We start from the raw sequence: 24,741 nt of genomic DNA on the forward strand, positions 1-24,741 counted from the left end.
TCCTGCTGCTCAGTCTCACATTGGCCTTTCTCTGTGTTTGAAATCTTTCAACAGGAAAAACTAAAAATTATGCTAGCAGAAAGGCAAAGTTACAGAATCAGAGAGTCATAGAATCACAGGATGGCTTGGGCTGGAAGCAACCTTCAAGGTCATCTTGTTCCAGCATTCCTGCCATAGGCAAGGATGCCACCCACTGGATCGCATTTCTCCAAGCCCCATCCAACAGCCTTGAACACTTCTAGGAATGGGGTATCCATAACTTCCCTGGGCAGCCTGTTTCAGTGCCTCACTACCCTCATGCTAAAGAAACTCCTCCTAATATCTATTCTAAACATCCCGTATTTCAATTTAAAACCATTCACCCTTGTCCTGTCACTATCTGCCCATGTCAAAGCTGCTATCACTCCTTTTGTAAGAGCTCTTTAGTACTGGAAGGCTGTAATGAGGTCTCCTCGCAGCCTTTTCTTCTCCAGGCTGAACAACTCCAGGTCTCTCAGCCTAACTTCATAGGAGAGGTGCTTCAGCCTTCTGATCATCTTTGTGGCCCTCCTCTGGACCCGTTCCAATGGGTCCACATCTTTCTGGTGCTGAAGACCCCAGAGCTGGATGCAGTACTTCAGGTGGGATCTCACCAGTGCAGAGTAGAGGGGGAGAATCACCTCCCTTGACCTGCTGGCCACCCATCATTTGATGCAGACCAGGATGTAGTCGGCTTTCTGGGCTGTGAGCACACATTGCCAGCTCATGTCCAGCTTTTCATCCACAAGAACTCACAATTTCTTGTCCACAGGGCTGCTCTCAATGAGTTCTTCTCTCAGTGTGTACTCATGTCTGGGATTGCTCTGACCCAGGTGCAGCACCTTGCACTTGGACTTGTGGAATCTCATGGGGTTCTCCTGGGCCCACTTCTCAAGTTTGTCCACACCCCCCTTGATAGTATCTCTTCCTTCTGTTGTGTCAATTGCACCACTCAGCTTCATGTCATCTGCAAACCTTCTGAGGGTGCACTCGACCTCACTGTCAATATCACTGGTAAAGATACTGAAGAGCACTGGTCCCCAGACAGAGCCCTGAGGGACAGCACTCGCCACCAGCCCCCACTTGGACATAAAGCCATTGACCACAACTCTTTGGCTGCATCTATCCAGCCAATTCCTTATCCACTGAATAGTCCATCCATCAAATCCATTGCCTTCAGTTTGGAGATAAGATGCCATGTGGGACCATGTCAGAGGCACTACAGAAAACTAGATAAATGACATCTGATGGTCTTCCTTTGTTGGTCTTCCCTTGTCAGCCATTGTAGTCACTCCATCACACATGGCCATCAGAACAGTCAGGGACAATCTGTCCTCAGCAAAGCCATGCTGGCTGCCTTGGATTGTCGCCTTGTCTTGCGTGTGCCTTAGCATTGCTTCCATGAGGTTCTGCTCCATGATCTTCCCAGGCACAGAAGTGAGGTTCATCGGTCTGTAGCTCCTTATGTCTTCCTTTCTCTATTTTTTAAAAATAGGACTGATTCTTCCCTTTTTCCAGTCACCAGGGACTTTGTCTAACCACCATGACCTTTTAAGTATGATGGAGAGTGGCCTGGCAACAACATCAGCCAATTCCCTCCAGACCCTTGGATGTATCTCATCAGATCTCATAATCTTGTGCCTATTTAGCTTCATCAAGTAGTCTCACATTTGCTCTTTGCTGACAGTGGCAGAAACTTCACTCTTGCAACCCCTGCCTGGAGGTTCAGGGACTTGAGAAACATGGGAAGCCCAACTGCCAGTGAAAACTAAGGTGAAGAACTCACTGACTACCTCAGACTTCTCCATATCTGTTTTCATCAGTTTTCCCTTCTCATTTATCAAGATGGGAACACTCTCCTTGGTCTTTTTTTTCTGACCTATGTTCTTATAGAATCCTTTCTTATTATTCTTCAGATCCTTTGCCAAGTCCCATTCCATCTGTGCCTTAGCTTTCCTGACCCATCCCTACACACCCAAACCATATCTCTGTACTCTTCCCAGGTCACCTGTCCCTGCCCCCACTGGCTGTGCACTTCTTTCTTATTCTCCAGTCTGAGGATCCTTGCTCAGCCATGCCAGTTTCTGTCCTGCACTGCTTGATTTCCTAAACACTGGGATGGAGAGCTCTTGTATGCTAAGAAAAGTGGTCTTAAAGAGTTGCTCCTCTGTCCCTAAGGACAATTTCCCAGGGGATCACATCCACAGAACAGCTGGAAGCTTGTTCTTCTAAAATTCAGGGTCCAGACTTTGCTCCTTGCCAGGCCTGTGTTCCTCAGAATCATTAACTCAATCCAGGCATGGTTGCATGAGTTCATATGCACTGGTCCAGGTCCAGTAATGCTTCTCCTTTTGTTGGTTTCTCTAATAAATCCCATAAACACAATTTATCTTGCTTTTGTCTTGTAATACAAAGCAACCATACATACATAGTAGAAACAGCTACATGGAACACATCCATGTTCAGCACAATGAACACCATACTCAAGGACTACTGTGAGGAATACCAGCTGCTTGGCTTTAAATCTCTAAACCAACAAATTTAAAACTTAGTACCTCCCTTTGGGTAGTTCAAGTTCATCGGACTTTATCTGTCTCCCTTGGGAGCAGACTTGAAAAGGCTTGCACCATCACAAGGGTGATTAGAACACTCACCAGGGAACTTAGGCTCCCAAACACCCACAGAGAGGCACTGCAGTCAATCATATTCCTTGTTGTCACCTGTAGGTCATGGTGTGAACACACAGTGCTGTATTTCATACCAAGTTTTCCTACACAGGCTCTGTAATACCTCAGTCAAATGTTACAAGCACCTTGTGCAACAAAGCAAAAAGGCAGCACTTTTAAAAGTACTTGATACATTTTCAAAATAATGGAAAACTAATTTGTATCTCAGTCCCAACAGACAACTCAGGGGGGTAAAAGTAAATTCATGTGCCTAATTCCATAGCCAGCTACAGTGTCAGGGGAGCAGTGCAGAACTGAAATGCATTTGTAAGTAGCCCAATAGCTGCAGCACAGCTCTAATTTGCATCTCTGAGAAAGGGCTGCAGAATGCTACTGCCTCCTCCCTGCTCTTCAGGGAGTAAGAGGGCAAAGTAAAAATAGCTACCATGGCTCCTTGCCGAGTCTGCCTTTGCCTTCAAAACTAATGCGATAATCCTGTCCCCTATGGGCAGGAGGTGCAAAGGTACTTTTTACGGGTACTGTACCTTAACCAAGTCTCACTAATTTGCTGTGAACTGCCACTGATAGAGAATTCACTGGTGAACAGGGATGATAAATGCACCTCTAACAAATACACAAAGCAGATGGCATGCAAAGCTGGAATTTTTCACCCCATATTTGCAGATGCTGCAAATAGGTTATTGTTGTTATGATCAAGACATGAAATTACTGTCAATGTTAAAACTACCAAGGGCATGCAAGTTACAATATGTATTATCACAGTGAGATTGTTACCATTCTCAATTTGTGAGCATGAATCATTAAAGAATCTGTTTTCTGGGAAGTTAAATTACTTTTAAGAAGTCACAAGAACTTTTAAGAAGTTACTTTTTACCAATATACAGCCTTAGTTTTAAGACCTTGAGTACAGCTTTGGCTTATAAGTTCTTCTCTGGATGATAATAGAGAGTCTAGGCAATGAGATTCCATAGAAAAAAAAGTTCTCTGAAGAGTTAAATGTTTCATTCAATGTAATTGAAATTTGTACATACAGAAACTAAGAACCATCCTTCTTTTTGAGGAAATACAGCCCCAAAAAAATTCCATCATAAAAAGTTGGATTTTATCATAAGCTCCTTAATTCATACAGGAAACTGGCCAGTAAGTCTATGGCATCTGTTTCTGTTCAGTCAGACTATTATGGTATAGACACTGCTGTCAGCATGAAAGCAGCGTAGGTCAGACTACAAAACACAATTCTTTGCAGTTACCAGAAAAAAAAAATAAAAAACCCCAAACCAAACAACCTAAATCCCTTCTGTCAGCTTAAAAAAAAAAAATCACAGCACAGATTTTAGTTTGGAGCAGATCTTGGATCTTCAGAAAGGAATCAGAAGTGGACAGACAGTGGACACAACTACTAGATGATAGATTTTTACACAATAATAATGAAATTTAACTGAATAAATACTGGTTCAGTGGTACTTGCTATGAGTAGAGCTACTAAGGACCACTATCTTGTTTACCTGTAATAAGTACACTAGCAGGTCAAGAAAAAAGACAATATTCCTGCCTTTGTTTTTAAAAGAAAAGTTAATTTAATCATAATGCAAAACCTTTAATTTAAGATGAAGCATTTGTGTTCTTATTATGATCAACAGAACCAGGTCTTATGTGAATTCACATTTAACTGCTAGAAAAGACTCTCAGGTACTTTTTACCAGGAATTAGTTAAGTGCAAAACTCCTTTTCTAAACTATTAATAATTTTACCCTTTTGAACTCCTCACATTGCCAGCACTTATCTTTTCTTTCTCTTCCACTGAATGATACAATTCAGGATGAATCCCCTGTATTTAAAGCTAACCCAGACTGTCAACCTCTGTGCCTGTATCTGGACTGAGTTTGTTAAGAGCAAATATTTATTTTAAGTGCCATATTTACAACAGTGTTCTTTTCTGCTGTGTGTGAGGGAAAATACAGACCTGACAGGATGGGAATAAACAGGAAAGAAGACCAGAAACAAGAGTGCAGCATTTTTCAGGGGCAGCTCCACAAATTTTGTAGGCAAAATTTTTGTGAGAGAAGAGAACTAGAGCGATAGAAGCTCTGCTGGATACTCACCCACCTTAGGCACCTCTTAAGGTGCAAATGGTGTATGCCACATGAAGCAACTGAGCACGGTTCAGGTACCTGCAACCTCAGGGTGAAGAAGCTACCTGTTAATCTGGTCCCATCAGTATGGCACTGTGCCTCTGTTGGTTTCCTTCAAAGACCAAGTTTGGTGCTTTGCTAGCACAAACACATAGGTGGAGGGACTCTAGACAATATCTCTGCACTGCTCTATATGACACCATGAAGACATACGGGCTTATCCAGGTTTCAATGAAAAACACTGCACTGTGTGAAGCAGCCATAATTCAGGCTTTGCTGAATTAATTGCACTGTATTTTCCTTAAATGGAGCAGTGTTCAGAATGTTCTGAGTTGTGCTCTTCCCTCCCATGTCTTCTTATATGTTTTTGGCCCTGCACCATCATGCCACCCACACCGATATTTATGAAGAGAAGCAACCTCAGAGGTTTGTACTGGGGGATGCTGACTCAGTCACAGCACAACTTCAACTTCTCCTTTACAGGACAAGAAGTGTTTTATACAAGGAGTCAGTGCCAAAAAGAGATGAGTACATAACAAAATGGAGAAAAAGAAAAAACAGCAAAGTAATGGAAAAAACAGTACTTTTGGGCAAAATTTCTTTTTTCTATATTCTCCATCAATTTATTTTTTTAATAAACTTTCATGTTTCCATTCAGATCTCTGGGAGTTCTCCTGAGTCCAAAAGTCAACTGTGCTTAATTATGTTGCTGAACTAATACCAAGAGGCACAGGAGAAACACAGACTCCTTGCCCATTATTGTCTCAGGTGTGGCAATACTCTTAGACATGCTGAAGCATTACCAAGACTCTCATTCATTCCTTCATTAACAACAAACTTTTAATGTGCTGAATGATCCATTTGAAGAATTTAAAAAAAGATATTGCCAGGCTTTCCACAATTCTTTCTAGTGAAACAAAGAACTGACTGATCTGATACAAATAACAAAGTTCTCTGAAAACTATGACATGTGGGACTTGATACATTCTGCATTTGGTAGTAGCGCAAGGACAGAAAAGAAAGGGTCTGACAGGTTAGTTCAAGCTGCAGTTAAGTATTATTACAGTAAACTTAGCATGACAATCTACCACTACTTCATTTCAGTGAGTTACAGGAAAATAAATTAACTCTCTAATAATGCTGCCTGAGTGATGCCCACCACAAAGACAATTTTTGCAAAGGAGCAAAGAGTGTTTTAAAATGGACAAGGAGCACACAGCTCACAGACTGCTAACAGTGCAAACAAGATTCTCGAATTGGGAAAAACAAGCATGAATCAAGCATCATAAGCCATTTAAATGATGGGAGAAGGAGAAAAACAAACCATATTTGTGCAGAGATTTGGCAAAAAGAAGCAAAGAGAGTTTGAGTTGTACCTGATTGGGATTTGATTCACTTGAACAAGAGGAAGTAATCTCAGAGAACAATCAGCTCACAGTAGTGTTCCTGAGAACATACGACTTTAGACAACAGTTTCCTGTGTTTCTGAAGAACAATCTACACAGGATTCTAACCAGACAGTTAGAGATTCTAACTGGGAGGGGTGCAGAATTAGCTCTTGATTCTGGAAGACTCAAGAGCCAAGAGCTGGTGTGCCCAAGGGCTGAAAATCAATGCTGACTGTCCCACAAATGAGCTATCCTTGTCCCATCTTCTCTAAGAAATCAATCTGCGCTTGGGAAGAAAGATACCAAGAAAAATGTGACACTGGATGATTGCACAGATAAAACAACCCAGCAGTGAGTGATCAGCCAGTCAGGAGCAGCTGCTAAAGAACTTAATTCTACAATTTACAAGTAGATCTACGATTAAGCTAATTTCCTAACACAACTCAGTAGTAAGTGCATGGAGACATTTGGCATAGCTATATTATTGCTCTCCGGCATCACAGAAAGATTCTGCAGGCCAATCAAACCACCCATAACTACACACGCCACACCTGAAATCCACAGTGACAAATGAAACTTCTAAAAAGAGCAATCTTTTAAGGAAATTTACAGACTATGGCTTAGTCCACACTGTAACATTTTGGCAACCTCATGATGTTGCTTTATGTTGTAATAAATTATACTTGGACAGCAAAGCTCTAGTAAGTTTCATCAAAAAGAAAGTCCATACTTCTTGTCATAAACTCAAATGATTGATATGACTGATAAAAGTGATGAAAACATGAAGATTCTCACTGGTCTCCCATCCAAATCAGTCAGAGTAAAAGACTGTTTATGCATTACAGTCATAAGCTATATATATGGGAAACATTCCTTCTTTTTAACATAAATAACGCAACCCCCATGTATAATATGCAATTTCATGAAAAGTGCTATCATTGCCTTTGAAATGTACTTTTCCACAAACTCAAACTTACAAATCTGAAAACTTCTAAAGTATTACAGTAACTAACCTTGTTTTCAACTGTTTCTCTTGGTTACAAACATATTGGAAAGTTTTCCATAAGATGCAGTCTGTGTAACTCTTGTTTTATTATGGTATTGTTTTCCTCAGTGTGTGGGATGTTAACAGGTGTACTCATCATGATATTCCACACCAAATGCTGTCTCATGTTGCTTTAGTCATCAGTTTGAGATTCAGATCCAAAATGCATAACTTCGCACCCTCTTTTGTAAACGTTTCAAGAGTCAACTCCCAAAGGAAGTATAAACCTTCAGGACAGAGTACCTGTGACTCCCTGCCTTTTGAATATTTCATTGTCCCCTTCACACAAGCTCTTACAGCATGATTAGAAACAGCTGTTGACATATACAGTATTTAGATATGGCTGTACTAAAAGTAAGGATAAAGCAAGAGACAAAAGCTGCTTTGCTACAGACAACTAGCAAACACACGCATTTCTGTGAGTATATAATGAGTGAGAGATATGCTTTGGCAGCAACATACCCCAAAAGAATTTTTTCAATAATAAAACCAGCTGGCATAGTGCTCAGAGTCTCTGTGAGGTGAAATTAGAATCATAAAATTTCTCAGGTTGGAAGGGACCCATAGGGATCACTAAGTCCAACTCCCTACTCCTTGCAGGATGACCTAACAATTAATGATATGACTGAGAATCATCCAGATGTTCCTTGAACTCCGGCAGACATGGTGCTGCAACCACTTCCCTGGGGAGCCTGTTCTAGTGACAAATTGCACACATATGTACTGTAGATCAACAGAGTATTTTAGGTTTGATTGTAAAGTTCATAGCAGTAATGAAGAAAAGTCCAACCATCTGGTAAGCATGTGGCCATGCTCTCCAGATGTACTGCAGTAATGCCTAAGGTTATTCATGCCCTTCTTTCCCTTCTTGGCTGAAACACAAGAATCTCTTTTCATTATTATTTCAGCATTCATATGCTTATTGAGTAAGTTAACTCCTCCTTGTCAGTAAATTAAAGGACAAGAGAATGCATGGTGATCAGGTAGGGTGACTTCTACCATTTTGTGAACTTTTACATAACAAAGGTAATTCCTGTAAAGATTCCAAGTTTATTTCAGCCTCCAAATTCTGCCATGGCTCGGCAGCAGAAAGATTATGCCTTGTTTTGACAAAGATCCTGTCCACTTTTTTTTATGACTGTAACTAACTGTATTAGACAGTCTGCCCCATTCCCAAGAGAATGACCTGTGACTAGCTCAGTTGTGCAAGCAAAGTCAGGGTTTTTTGAATATACATCCAGAAGAACACATATCAATGCTATGTTGTAGTATGCTGTATTAACAGCCTGACTTATGGCTGGTTTACTGAATAAGGCAAGTAGGGGAACAACTTTCTAAATGCATGGAAGTAACAGAAACAAACAAAAAGACTCAAGCAGATTAAGGCAAGCCAGTCCCCGGAAAGTGAAGCTTACCTACTAACATAAGACACACCTGATCACAAAATGACACAAATTTATTTCAGCAGTGGACTTTGTCCCATTAAGGATTTGGCAAAAGCTTTGTATTCAGTAAAACAATGAAATAACAGAAGAGACTGTAATGCATGCAAACTGTAGAAAAACAAAAGGAGGTCCAAGGCTTGAACAAGGAACAACCAACACTTAAAGCCTTCACATCTTCCCACCCTCAAAAAGAGATACTTTGTGTTCTGGTCTTGAGTTCTTCAGTGTTACTGCTGCATACAGAGCCCACGTGTTTTGCAGCAATAAAAATGGTCTATGAAGGCAAGGAGGAAGCGTTTTTAGGTTCTCCTATTCTATAGAAACCATGAGGAATATTTTATTATACCAGAAAAGTGACAAAATAATTTACAAGGTGTAATAAAGAAAGAGGTATTCTCCTTACATCCTTCTGCAGATACTTACTGAGGTGAGCCTCAGTAATGTCATAACTAAAGGTGGCAAGACCTGTGGTCTTTTTCAGGAAATGCAAGAATCCTATGAACTAAGTACAGGGAAAAGACCCTCCATTAACTCAAGAGTACATACAGTTCATAATCATTAGCCTTTTCAGGCATATTACAGTGAGGTCAGCTGGTTCACTGTGCCTGTGCTCAGACGAAGATGCAAGCCAGATGTCAATATAATCACCACATGTGTTACAAAACTTTATATTGACAGCAATTCAAATTGCGTTATCGGTACTCTGAATTGTCTGAATAATAGAAAGAATAGCTATAGGTACATATCAGAAGTTACTGGTTGCTTCCACAACCTCTCCTTCACCTCTCAAGTCCTATAATACTACTTCCATCCTCTCATGCAGAGAATGAAGACAATTAGGAAAAAACAGTTCTGTTTCTCCAGATGGGTAATTTCCTAGTTCAAAAGAAAATGAAAATGTAAACAATTTAAGGCAACATGAACATTTTCTATAAATCATCTTTCTGTTACATAGTAACTACAAGACTGCAAGGGTGCAGGCAGGCTCAATAGTCTTGGTAGCATCAGGACTTTTCAGCATATGTCTCTTCATAGGAACACTATGTACTATTAATAATTCAGATTGCAAGTGACCATACGAGGTCTCTGTCCAACCTCCTGACTATAAGATGAAGTTTCTCATGGTTTTATCTAGTTGGACATTGAACAACTTCCCTCTTTCAAATTTCATTGCCTCTTATCCTTCCACCACGTGCAGCAGTGAAGTGTCTGGCTCCAGCTTCCTGACAGGCACTCTGCAGGTATAGACAGATGCTGTTGGGTCCCACCAAAGCCATCCATCTCCAGGCTGAACAAACTCCATTCCCCAGCCTCTCCTTTTAGGGCACTCTCCTTTAGGGCCCTCACTTCTGTTGGTGATCTTATGCTGAACTCACTCCAGTTTACTGATGTCTTTCCTGTAGTGGGGATCCCCAAACCAAACACAGTATCTGGGAGTGGTTTCACACATGGTGAGCAGAGAACAATCACTTCCCCCACTCTCTGTACCCATTCTTATTCATCCCAGTGTGCCTCTGGCTCTTCCAATTCCAGGGCACACGGCTGGCCCTTGCCTAGTCCACTGTCCACTGGGACCCTAGGCTGTCTCTGCAGAGCTGCTCCTCAGCTCCTCTGCTCCAGCCTGCATCACTGTAAGGCTCTCCCTTTTTAAGGGCAGGATTCATGGTTTGTCCTTGCTGAATTTCACTAGGTCTTTGCCATCCATTCCTGCCAACTGTCCAGGTTCCCCTGACTGTATCAAAAATAGTGTGGCCGGCAGGACTAGGGTAGTATGATCATCCTTCTGTGCTAGGCATTGATGAGGCTGCATCTTGAATCTTGTGTTCAGTTTTGGGCCCCTCATTTCAAAAAGAACACTGAGATGCAGAAATGTGTCCAGAGAAGGGCAACAAAGTTTATAAAGGGTATAGAAAACATGTTGTATGAGGAGCAGCTGAGGGATGTGGGTTTGTTTAGTCTAGAGAATAAGAGGTTCAGGGGGGATCTCATCACTGTCTACAACTATCTGAAAGGAGGCTGTAGTGAGGCGGAGGCTGCTACTGTGCCTGCAGAGAGAGGACAAGAGGAAATGACCTTCAGCTGAGACAGGGGAGATTCAGATTAGACGATGGAAAAAATAATTCACTCTTAGGGTGGTCAGACATTGGAATAGGTTGCCCAGGGAAGTGGTGGAGCCACCATCCATGGATGTGTTCAAGACTCATCTGGATCTGGTGATAACGTATAGTGGTTGAGGGCTTACAGGGGTGGTGTTGGGTGGTGGTTGGAGTGGATGATCTTGTAGGTCTCTTCCAACTTTGATTCTATGATTCTGTGACTGGTGGCTCTGCTCTCCAGCACACCAACAGGCACCTCTCCAATTTGGTGTCATCTGTAAACCTGGTTAAAGTATCCTCCACCTCCTCCTTCAGACCACTGATACAGATGTTAAACAGGACAGGTCACAGAACAGACCCCTGCAGTACCCCACTTTTTACCAGTTCATTAACCAATGGCCCTTGAATCTGACAATCAAACCAGACTTCTACCCACCTAGTTGTCCACCCATCCAAATCAGAAAGTCCTGAGCTGGGTACAAGAATGCTGTGGGACACAGTTTCAAAAGCTTTGCTAAAACGGCAGTAAAGGATATCTGCTATCTCAACCTCATCAACAGATTCAATTGTTTTATCATCCAGGTAATCAAGTTTGCTGGATACGATTGATTCCAGCAGCTCCCTAATGATGCCATTTAAATTTGGATTGTCTTGGTTACTCTAGTTCTCCTTTTTCTCTCTTGCTAACTGTTCTGTGGATTTTAGAGACTGAAAATTAGTAAGTGCTCTGTGTGATTATGAGACTTGGCTGGGAAGGGAAATGAAAAAAGCAGTTTCACAACTTTATGATAGTGTTCATAGAAATAGAAAAAATTCAGAAAGAAGAAGAAACTACAATATGCCATAGATATAGACTACTACTACAGAATCACAGAATTGTTGATGTTGGAAATATTTTAGGCCTCTTTAATTTCCCCATAAAAGAAAATAGAAGACAATGTTTCTTCTCCTTCAAAATTAATATAATAATTCAAGTGATTATGACCTAAAGTAAGATCTGTTCTAACAGGACTTTCAAATTTCTTCAAATAATGTTAAGTACCCTGGCTTTGTCACAGTCTTACAGAGATCTTCTTCAAAACACACAGAATGTAAAGAACAATCTCTTGTCTTCTTAATTTGTAAAGAAGAAGTGTAAGAAGATTATACTTTAATACAGAGTAGAAGCAGAATTTTAAACACACTGTTTTGAAATTCTGTGCCAGGAAAGTTTTTTTTGAAATCAGAAGGAAGTCTCCTCCCTGAGTGTCACCCATTTACAAAAAATCCTTTGATAGGAGATGTTGCTCTCAGGCTGACACCAGCTGTACTGTCCAGCATGGGCAAAACAGGTTCAGACACGCTAATCCATGTGGGAGCCTTTCTAGGTTGAAGCGTATATATGCAAGACTGCATAAGCCCTTGAAAGAAAAGGGGCCTTCAAACTTTCTTTAGTACTCACAAAGTCTTCTGTAACTGACTTGCTGCAGGATTCCTTCCAGTATTTTAATTGAAACACTTTGGGACTTTTTATGAGAACATCTGTAGGAATTCCTGTTCTTTGTTCATAGCTGTATATTTTTTGAGATATAAGACAGATGCAGCTCTGAGAAAAGTGTAGACTTTCTGTTACCCAACATCTGTCTGTTGCACAGTGCAAGGCCTGCTCGCAAGATTTTGCAAAAAGCTTCTTTTTCTCAGGTAGTTTTTCAGATACAGCACATTAAGCCTGTTTGTTAAAACTGCAAATACACATACTTCTTTCTTAACAGGAGTGAATCAATTTTACAGAATGTAAATCCCACGCTCTCTAACTTTGGTTGAAAAACTGACCTCATTTTCAGCTAAAGCCTAAGTTGGAAACAGAGCACTGCATAGTTTTTAACTCTTGTTTTCTTCTTAAATGAAGAAAGCTTTCAGTACACCTTTCTGGGCTCAGTCCTGCAAGCTTCCCATTGCACAAACAATGAAGCTGCTCATTTTAAGCTAAGCAGCTGCAGCAGTCCTCTCCAAGCACAGATCAGAATGCAACTACCTATGAATGAGAGTAAGAGCTGTATGTTGTGTAAGGTTGCTCTGCAGCCTCCCACTCTCAATAGGGAACAGCTGCCTCCAGGCCCAGAACTGGCCAGTAAATCCCTCTCAGACCTAAAAACTAAGTGCCAAGTGAAAGGAAGCAATCCACAGGACTGTCTAATGTCTCTCACCATTCATCCATAAAGGACAACACAGAGTTTCCTACTGATATTTCACAGGACACTAATGTGTTTTCTGTCCTTTTTTTCACGAGCAGCCACTGCACACAAGATTAATTCTCTCCTGGAAAATTCAAAAGTATGCAGTATGTTACTTCTCATCTTTCACTGAGAAAGTATTTGAGGGTCTGATTGCTGCTATCCTGAAAAGTATCAAGAATAAACATTTACCCCACATACATAAAAATGTGGCCTGTCATGATTATTGCATGTTTTCATCAGTGCAGGCTAGGATAATGAAAGACTGGGTAGTCAAGCATATTGTGGGCCTGCAACAGTCAAATAAACCACACTACACTAAAGCATGCCAAATCAAACATCAAAGAAAACATAAAGACCATGACAACTCCTTAAAGATATCCTTTAAAATATTCGCAATGGTAAATCACTTCCACTGCTTAGAAAACATTCAGGGATGAAAGGACAGCAGCTAGAGTACAAGCACATTGTAAAACTAAGAGGCACAGCTAACCAAAGAACATTCATGCCTTGCAATGATAGTTGTTTTTTCCTCCACAAGTCTTGTCAAACATGTCACATCTGTGTAAATAAAACATTTAGAATATATTTGAAAGCTGATACAGAAAAAACTCCAGAACTCTCCATTATGTTTCAAACGTTAAACTACAGTCATGAAGGTTTTATGCAGCTGTCCTTCTGCAGTATTCCAGAACATAAATTGTCCTTCTGCTCTATCTAATTTAAAAACTGCTTGTATGTGACATGGATTCAGTTTGACAGAGGTGTCTTAAAAAATGCACAGCAAGACTATTTCAGATAAGAGACAGTGAGACTGAATTATCCTACTGAAGGAAGATAAAAAGAGTGAGGTCATGACTGGCATAACTTGAACAAATCGCAGTCATGGAGTGAATGTAGTATGAACCATGTACAAAGACGTGTTTATAATTTGGAGAAGTAATTTTGTGGGGAAAATCCCTTACAACTCAACACACATGTAGAGAACAAGAAATTCACAGTGCCTATCCTGCTTCTGGCACAAACTTCTTCAGATGATCAACAATGTAGAAGAAATGTACATGAAAAGACAGACAAAAAAATCCATGCAGCCTTGTAATATAATAATTCAAGGACATAATCACAAAGGCACAAGTGCAATGTGGTGTGCTGTTCTCTATGGCCAGAGGTATATATATGAAGAAAAGGAGGAGAAACTGGATGGCAAAGAAATGAGAAAAGAGGAACAGGGGAAGAACACAGAAACGTAAAAGATAAGAAGGAGAACAAAGACGGATAAAAATACAAGGAATTGTTTAGCAAAAGAGTACAAGAAATAAAAGCTGGAAGAAAAAGAGAGAGATAAGGAAGGAAGTGGGGGAAAGGAGCAGGAGAAGGAACAGGAAGAAGAACAGGAAGATTGGGAGAAGTGATTGGATTCGATCTTGTGAGTCTTTTCCAACCTAAATGTTTCTATGATTTAAGCAAAGTTCCTGGTGTGCTTCAGACAAAATGTTTCTTGCTACAAGGGTCAACCTCCTTCTTGCACCCAAGACACTGATTAGAGCTTATGGCATCTCTGCCCTTCACTGCATCAAGATGTTTCTTTAAGCATCTCAGAACACTCATTGTCACGGGAGGCCCCCTTAAAACCTGTCTCTAGATGACCAGAGAGTGAACAGACAATCAGCAGACAGAACACTGACATATTAAAGCTGCATTAGAAGATGGGCTCCCAGATGTAAAGTGGCAGGGTTCTGCACAGTAAACTGCTTAGCTTTACCCTGGCTACGTGTAATCAGAGCACGTACATGCTGTTGAAACTACCTAGCTGTAGAAACATGGTAGCAGATGATGCTAGTCACAGCAGTATTCTCTCAAAAACTCTTTTCTGCAGTAATCATCTTGACTGCTATTTTCCACACACCCAGCTTCATATTTCCTACAGCAACAATTTTTACTTACCCTTGTGATTCTCATTTTGTAGACTGTTAGCTAACATCTCAGTATTTCATTTCCTTTCCTTTTATGCAGACATCAGATAAATCAGAATACAAGGATATGAAACAAGAACAGTTTTTTGAACAGGATACACAGGTTCACATTCCCCACAAGAAAAAGAACACCGACCTAAGGGTACGTATTGCCAGAGAATTGAAGCCTGGAGACGTGCTGCCACAGTCCTGTTGATGTTGGAGCATATTAAAGCAGATGTTTCCTGTAAAGTGTTATGTTCTCCCTACAGCACATACTAGTATATTCCAGCAGTCACTTTAAGCAAACATATGCAAATGTTAAATATTTTGAGTGAATTATCTTGTAATCCACTGCTCCATTTGTTCATGCTGTATTCCTAAGCAATATTTAGAGTACTCTGGATTATTGCTTCCTTCTGTTTAATAATGCACTGTGAAAAACTACTACACAACACATCATCATGCACAAAAGTGAAAAAGGATCAGATTTTCTAACTCCTTTCTTTAAATTACTGTGTATGATGTTTGTCTTTAATATAGCTAAGGAAAAGCTCTAGTTCAGTAATTGTGGGCACACAATATGGACACACCATAAGAAGAGGTGGGGTTCATTTGCTCTCTAGCATATACTTCAGGGGAGATGTCCATAATCTCAGAATAGAGTAGCCAAGTAGACAGAACTGATCCAGTTCTCCCACATAAGAGCTACTCTTATTACCAAGGTCCAGAAGCAGGCCAAAAGAGACTACAGAAAGATTCATTTTGTAAACACAAATCAAATTACACCATTCAGGTAATAGCGGGGCTCTAAAGACCAAAAAACTGCTATCTCAGAGATACTGAGATGATATTATCAAATACAATGAAGTATTTCTATCAGAATTCAGCTTTTTCTCACAAAAAGAACATGAAGGGATGTTCACATACAAGATACTTTTGGCCACCATTATCTGTTTCTGTATTCTAGTAACATGTGTTGGGAAAGATTTCCAATTGTTTTAGTTTCCCATAGAGTAGTGACTGTATTATTTAATCCTGGTTAGATGTGTTTAAAGTTAGAATTCCTAGCTTCTTCAGAAAGAGAAATAAGGAAAATATAAGCTTCATTTAATTTCCTAGGCACTACTTCTACTATCCTACTGCACCTACTATTATAAATATTGCTGTGTCATTTTCAATCATCTTTATTTTAACACAGTTTTTCTACTTCTAGTGTTAGAACAAAATACAGAAAATAAGAAATAGCACTCAACTGCACAGTGGAATTTTTTTAAATTCTCTGTTTATGAAGCATGCTTTCCCTTCCTTGTTAATCAGATGTTGTTCTTATTTTTGTCCATACTATTACATGATGTAGATAACAGTTGGCCTGAAAGTCCTTTTCCTTTATTTATTTCTTCAAATTCATTAACAAAATAGATTTTTCAAAGTACTTTTAAACAACTATTTCCATGGAACTGAAAGATACAAAACATGCATTAAAGGCCAAATTATGACTAATTCAAGCTGTCATACTTAGGATTAAATTAACTGAGGTAAGTGGGACATGTCTAAGAAACCCACAGGTATAGACTAACATGAATAAGAACAAAACTTACCACTTAGTCTCTGAATATATGAAGATCTGCTATGCATCTACTACCTCAAATGGAATAAATGCTAATTTTAATTAATGCCAGATATGAGAGAAATATTTCAGTATTTAAGGTTTTTGGTTTAGATATTGTATTTGGTCTACATGGCAGGGTTTGTTAATCAGGGGCTGCAGGAGTGGCCTCTATGAGAAGATGCCCTGGCTGCCCCATGCCAGACACAGCCAGTTCCAGTCAGCTTCAACAGACCAGCTGGACACAAACGAGCCTAGCAGCCAAGCTGGTGGCCCTTCTCGGAAAACATACTTTAAAAGGGCAAGTGGGGATTGAGGAAGAAACAGCCCTGTGAATGCCAAGGTCAGACAGGAGGGAAGGGGAGGAAAAAATGCTCCAGGTGCTGGGGCAGAGATTACCCTGCAGCCCACGGAGAGAAAAATGGTGGAGCAAGTGGATATTTTCTGACACAAAATACAGTGAGTGGAGAGCCCACACTGGTCCAATTATTTAATAGTTGCAAAGAAGGCAAAAGTCACGCAGTTTTGGGAAGTTATGCAAACAGGATAGATTATAGCTAACATCCAATGACAATTCTTAACATTTCACTCAAAACTTTCAGCTTATGTCATTAAAGCACTACATGGAAGTTCACTAGGATTTATTTCATGAAGTCCATTTTGAGCAATACCCACAAGGTTTCATTCTCAGATAATTTTTTCACTCACCTTAACAAATTATACTTTCTACTATAACTAGCACTATGTAACACAAGAGTCTTCTAAAGACAAGAGTGAGGTGAGGGATGAGTGTGAAGGACCAGGAATCAGAATGGGGAAAATCTCAGAAGTGGAAAAAGACATACAGTGATTGAAATGACTTTATGATACAGACTTTACAGTTATGTATATACACATTGTATGCTTCCCCAAAATTTGTATTTCCCGGGTATGTCCTGCGGATCAGCTGGAGAAGCTGCAGAGAGGGGACAGCCTCCATTTGCCCCTTCTCTCCCTGGTTCCTCCCACGTTCCTCCCTCTTTTGCCCGTGTCCCTATCCTGGTTTGTCCCCCCGCTTGTCTGTCTCATGCTCCGCCCTATGTTCTGGCCCTTTCCCCTCCCGAGCTGATAAAAGACCAGGTGCACACATGAATAAAGCATTCTACCTGCATCCCACCTTTGTGTCCCGGACCTGTGTAGTGCCACGGTCCCTCTTCCTTTTGGACCGTGGCAGATGAGCACAGAAGACTTACCCTCAGAAGAGCAGGAATACCTTGATGAACACTTAAACAAACCAGACATACAGTAGTCCATGAGGTCTCAAGTGCTGACAGACATTCCTATCTCCAAGGGTGTCATGAAAGAATATCTAGAGAACTACAAACCAGTCTCACATTTATCCCTCGGTGATGAAGCAACCAGTCATTTTCAAGTCAGGGAGGACAAGAAGATCCTCCATGAGAGGCCAGCATGGATTTATGAAGACGAAATCATGACTGACCAACTCAATAGTCTTCTACAATGAGTTAACTGTCTCAGAGAATAAGGAGAGCGCAGTAGATATTGTCTATCTTGACTTTTGCAAGGCTTTTAACTGTCTCTCCCTCAGGCCTCACAGACAAAATGATGAAACTTAGGAAGCCTGAGACAATATAGGTGAACTGAAAAATGTCTGAGTTCCAAGGCTCAAATGGTTGTGGTCAGCAGCATAAAAATTCAGTTGGAGGTCAGTCATTGGGGGTTCCCCCTATGGAACAATACTGTGACCAACACTGTTTAATGTCTTCATTAATGACCTGGACAATAGAGCAGAGTGTACCTTTAGCAAGTTTACAGATGATACAACACTAGAAGGAGTTATACACCAGAAGATTGTGCTAACATTCAGGTGGACCTTAACTGGCTGAAAAAACTGGCAAACAGGAACCTCATGAAAGTCAGTACAGGGCAAAGCCACCAAGCCCTGCACATGGAGAGGAATAACTCCTGACACCAGCACATATTGGGGGCCAAACAGCAGGACAGCAGAAAACAACCTGAGGTCCTGGTAGACAGGGAATTGACCTTAAGCCAGAAATAAGCCCTTAGGGCAAAGAAAGCCAAAAATATCCTAGATAGCATTAGAACTGCACTGCCAACAGGTGTGGGGAATTGGGTCTTCCTCACTACTCACCACTGGTGAGGCAAACTGGGGGTTTGAGTCCAGTTCTGGGCCTACTGGAGCAGTTCTGGAAAAGTGACACAAAGTTGACTAAGGGATTGGACCATATCAGGAGAGACTGAGAAAGATGGCATTTTTCATCTCAAAGAGAGAAAGTTAAGGGTGGGGAAATTTTGCCAATGTGCGTAAATACCCAATCAACGGCTTGGGGAGTAACAAAGACAGAGCCAGATTTTTCTAACAGTTCCCAGTAACAGAACAAGACGCAATGGATACAAACTGAAATTCACCAAATTCTGTTACAACTTATGAGAAAACTTTTCTACTCTGAGATTAGTAAAATACTGGCAAAATTTACCCAGAAAGACTGTGGAGACTCCATCCTTGGAGAGGACTCAAAATCTGTGTGGACATAGCAACACACTCTAGCTGACCCTGCTTTGAACCAAGGAGTTGCACTAGATGATGTCCAGGCATCCCTTCCAGCCTCCACTATTCTGTGATTATTTTATTCTTTTCTGCCAGAATTAATAGTCATAGTACAGTTTTTTAATTATTTTTTTATATTTTCTTTGTAATGTGTGAGCTTGAATCATGAACTTTATAGGTAGATATACAAAACAGTTCTGTAATAATTGTCCCTGAAGCATGTAGGACCAGTCCATTAGAAAGGAATAAAAGGGATCAAGAAACAAAATACACAATAGATTTAAAGCACACACTTATAAGCAGTAACCTGAAGCCTACTGTAGGATTAAGCAGTGTTCTCTGAATGTTGTATTCAGAGCACAGAATATTTTCCATGCTGATTTTGTTATACTGGAGGTGAAACATGCAGGTCCCAACACAGAAACAACATGCTGTCCACCATGAAACATAATATTTTGTAAGTGAAAGGTTTTCCCTTCCTATGGCAGAATTACAGGCTGAGGTTTTAGAATTTTAATACTAAACATTATACTGGTGTGCTAATTCTTTTTTCTTTTTGCTTCATTGTACTGGAAATATTCTTGTCTTTCTAAAAGGTTTTTTCTTTTTCTCACAAGCTGGCTACTTAGTCCATGGGAATGGAATCATGAATGTCTTATGCATATTCTTTTACACCACTGTCCCACTGTAAGATTTCACTGACACTAATGGAACTTTCCCTTACATTTATAGGCACATGAAATTGCAATTCACTTCAGCCTGAAGCCTACATTGAGAATCAACCCCTCTGTTATCCTCTCCTTCAAGCAATATAATGGATTTCAGACAATGATATTCTGCAATTTTACTGAGAAGTGTATCTTACAGAAAACCATTTTTCTTGAAGTTAATCAGTTTTTTGTATAGTGGGATTCAATAGGAATTCTGGAAGACATGATAGCTCAATAATTCATGCAGTGAAACTCCAAGGAAGGTGCCTATGATACTTGTTACTCTGTTCGTATCCACGCAGCCAGCCAACATATAGCCCCATCCAGGGATGGATGACCAAGAGTTTATGGGTCAGGATTAAAGGGAGGGCATGGACAGGAGACATTATAGTGGGGCTCTTCTACAGATAGGAGCAGCCTCACACTCACAAGCCCTGGTGCTCAGGGAGAGCTTTGATCACCCTGACACCTGTTGAAAAGACTACACAGCAGGACACAATCAACCCAGAAGGTTCCTGGAGTGCACTGATGAAAGCTTTCTTCTCCAAGCGATAGAGGAGCCAATGAGGAGAGGTGCTATCCTGGACCTTGTTCTCACCAACAAAGAAGGGCTGATGGGGCATGTGAAGTTCAAGGACAGCTTGGGCTGCTGAGGCCATGAAATTGTGGTGTACAAGATCCTCAGGCCAGTGAGGAGAATGCATAGCAAGCTTACTACTCTCAACCTCAGGAGAGTAGACTTTGGCCTCTTCAAGGATCTGCTTGGTAGAGTACCATGGGATAAAGCCCAGGAGGAAAGAAGGACCCAAGAAATATGGTTGATATTCAAGGATCACCTCCTTCAAGCTCAAGAGCGATGCATCCCAATGAAGAAGAGGTCAGGCAAAAACAGCAGGAGGCCTGTGTGGATGAACAAGGAGCTCCTGGACAAACATAAACACAAGAAGGAAGCCTACAGAGGGTGGAAGCAGGGACAAGTAGCCTTGGAGGAATAAGAGGAATTGTCTGAGTAGTCAGGGATAAGGTTAGGAAAGCTAAAGCCCTAACAAAATTAAATCTGGACAGAGATGTCAAGGGCAACAAAAAAAAGCTTCTATATATACATCAGTGATAAACAGAAGACTAGGAAAAATGTGGACTCTCTCCAGAAAGAAATGGAAAACCTGGTTACCACACTGCCTAAGTTGAAGAATGCAAAGGGAGGGACTTGGAGAATGAAGTACTGCCTGTTGTAGGAGAAGACCAGGTCAAGACCACTTAAGGAACCTTAAGGTGTACAAATCCACAGGACCAAATGAGATGCATCCATGGGTCCTGAGGGAACTGCTGAAAGAAACTGCTAAGCCACTACCTATCATATTTAAGAAATCATGGCAGTCTGGTGAAGTCATTTCCCAATGACTAGAAAAGGGGAAACATAATCCCCATTTTCAAAAAAGTAAAAAAGGAAGATCTGAGGAACTACAAGCCAGTGAATATCACCTTGGTGCCTTGCAAGATCATGAAGCAGATCCTCCTGGAAACTATGCTAAAGCACATGGAAAATAAGAAAGCAATTGGTAATAGCCGGCATGGCTTCACTAAGGGCAAGTTGTGCGTGACAAATTTGGGGGCCTTCTATGACAGGCTTACAGTGTTAGTGGATAAAGGAAGAGCTCTCTCCTGCACAGCATCCTTATCTCTAAATTGGAAAGAAATGGATTTGAGAGATGGACCACTCAGCAGGACAAGGAAATGGCTGGATACTCTCACTCAAAGAGTTATCAATAGATCAGTGTCAAAGTGGCGAATGGCGTTCCTTGGGGATTGGTCTTGGAACTGGCACTGCTTAACAGCTTTGTTGGCAACACGAACAGTGGGACTGCGTGCACCCTCAGCAAGTTTGTGATGACACCAGTCTGTGCGGTTGTAGTGGGTTGACCCTGGCTGGATGTCAGGTACCCACTAAAGCAACTCTCTCACTCTCCCTCTGCAACTGGAGAGAGAAAAAAAAACAGCTAAGGATTCATGAGCTGAGATAACAGCTGGGAGAGGTCACTTACTGATTACCTTCACGGGCAAAACAGACTCAAAGTGGGGATAGTACTTAAATTTATTACTAACAGGATAAGAGCCAAAGAGTGAGAAATAAAAGTCTTCCCCCCATCCCTCCTTCCTTCCATGTTCTCCCTCCTCCCACCCAGCGGTGCAGGGGAAAGGGGAATGAGGATTATGGTTAGTTGTTGTTTCTGCCGCTGCTCAGAGAGAGGAGCCCTTCCCCTGCTCCCGTGGGGTCCCTCCCACAGGAGACAGTCCTTGATGGACCTCTCCAGCGTGAGTCCATCCCTCAGTCAGCAGTTCTTCTCAAACTGCTGACCCATGGGTCACTCCTCCATAGGGTGCAGTCCTTCATGGGTGAGCTGTACCAATGTGAGTCCCCCACTGGGGCCACAAGTCCTACTCAGGAAAAATCTGCTCCAGCGTGGGCTCCTCACCACAGGCTGCAGGTCTCCAGCAGGACCTTGCTCCATCTTGGGCCTCCCACAGGGTCACAGCCTCCTTCATGCCTCCACCTGCTCCAGCATGGGCTCCTCCATGGGCTGCAGGCACAGCTGCTCCACCACAGTCTGCACCACGGGCTGCTGGGTCTCAGCTCCAGCTCCCAGACCACCTCCTCCCCCTCCTTCTGCACGGACCTTGGTGTCTACATTGTTATTACTATGTTCTCACTCTGTTCTTCCCTGGCTGGAATTCTTTCTGCACAACAACCTTCTGTTCCTAAATATGTTATCACAGAGGCATTACTATTACTCCTGATTTGCTTGGCCTTGGCCAGTGGCAGGAAGTCCATCCTGGATCCAGCTGGCATTGGTTCCACCGGACAGGGGAAGCTTCTAACAGAAGCCACCCCTCTAGCCCTCCCCACTACCAAAACCCAGCCATAGAAACCCACGACAGTGGTGTGGTCTACATGTTGGAGTGAAGGGATGACACCCCTAGGAACCTTGACAAACTTGAGAGGTGGGCCCATGCAAACCCCTTGAAGTTCAACAAAGCCAAGGGCAAGGTCCTGCTTGAAGGTCAGGGTAAACCCAAGAACAAACAGAGGCTGAACGGAGAACTGAATGAGAGCAGTCCTGTGGACAAGGACTTGAGGGTGTTGATGATGAGACTCTCAACATGACTCAGCAATGTGTGCTTGCAGCCCAGAAAAACAACTGTATCCTGGACTGCAATACAAGAAGGGTGGCCGGCAGGTCAACCCTCTACACCGCACTTGTAAGACCTCACTGAGCATCCAGCTCAGGGGTTCTCAGCACAAGAAAGATGTGGCTCTGTTGGAGTAGTTCCTGAGGAGGACCACAGAGATGATCAGAGGGCTGGTCTCTCCTATGAAGACAAGATCAGAGAGTTGGGGCTGTTCATCCTGGAGAAATGAAGGCCCAAGAGAGACTTCTAAGTAGCCTTCCAGCAACTAAGGGAGTCTACAAGAGAGCTGGAGAGGAACTTTTATACAAGGGCATGTAGTGACAGGATGACAGGGATCGGCATCAAACTGAAAGAGAGCAGGTTTAGATTAGTTATCTGGAAGAAATTCTTTACTGTGAGGATGGTGAGGCACTGGAACAGGTTGTCAAGAGGAGTTGTAGAAGTCCCATCCCTGGAAGTGTTCAAGGTCAGGTTCGATGGGGCTCTGAGCAACCTGGTCTAGTGCTTAGGTGTCCCTATCTGTGGCAAGGGGTTGGAACTAGATGGTCTACAGTGAACTACATGACAACATGTAACTTTTAAGGCTTCAAGAAAACAAAGACAACCACAAAATGAAATTAAAAAAAAAATTCAAGTGTCCTGGACACAGACTGCAAACCTCATAACAATAAATATTTGTAAAAACAGCTGGGAAAATATTTACATCCTTCCATCATTATCAATTGCTCAGTTTTATTTAATAATCAGGCTTAGCTCCACAGAACTAAATAAGGTAGTAATCATCACAGGACGATCTTTGCACCAGAAGGTCAAGTAAACACTGTAAAGAACATAATTCAAACAGTCACAGTGTTATTGAAGGGGACTCCAGTCCATGCTTTCTGACATATTTATCAAACTTCATGACAAGAAGACAGACTAAAATACATAAATGTCATTGTTCCTTCAAGTCTAACAGGAATTAAGATATGATGGTTTTCATACACAAAATGAACTCTATTTATTTTATATCATATTTGAATATAACATTATCTTTGTCACTTAAACAATGAGATTTTTGGATCTCTGAGCTGAATAAACAAAATACATCATAGACTGACCTAACAGTATTTGCTTAAACTAGACGATCTACCCACAAGTAAGGAACATTTTCCTGAAGACTCTGTCAAGTATTAGAGGATGCTGAAAGCTCTGAATTTAGTAACTTTTAGAAACTTCCTGAATAGGCAAACTGTAGAGAGAGCAATCAACTGTTTTATACAAGCAACATTTAATTTTAAAATAACTGTTTCCTGGTTAGACACATTTAATGGGGGCAGCAGATCACTCTTGTCTTAGTAAAGCTATGCAATCAGATCTACATTGAGACACAATGGATTTAGCAAACGCTTTTTTCACACAGAATACATACAGCAATAATATTTAGCTTAATCATCTTATCCTGATATTCACAGAAAATTGAGGCCTGGATGAGACTTGTTCAAAGTTCAGCTGCTAACACAAAATGCTCATCCAGCAAATCTTTAAAGAGTAGACTGGACTTGTCAGAAATAGCTTTAGAAATACTTTTAATCTGTCTTGAAACTGGGAATGGATTTCATGACTGCCTGCAGTCACTTCTGGGACATTTTGTAATCTAACAGATTATATATTTCAACTTCTTATAATCAGAGAGGGGGGTTGTTTTT

General features: G+C 41.3%; 1 protein-coding gene across 1 annotated transcript in view; it reads right to left on the reverse strand.

Moving 5' to 3' along the window:
• The window catches only part of PGM5 (phosphoglucomutase 5), a 71,944-nt gene that overhangs the window by 29,177 nt on the left and 18,026 nt on the right, over positions 1 to 24,741 (reverse strand). The window lies entirely within an intron of this gene.

This window comes from Corapipo altera, unplaced genomic scaffold (genome assembly GCF_003945725.1).
Source record: "Corapipo altera isolate COAL_440 unplaced genomic scaffold, ASM394572v1 61411, whole genome shotgun sequence".
Lineage (NCBI taxonomy): Eukaryota > Metazoa > Chordata > Aves > Passeriformes > Pipridae > Corapipo > Corapipo altera.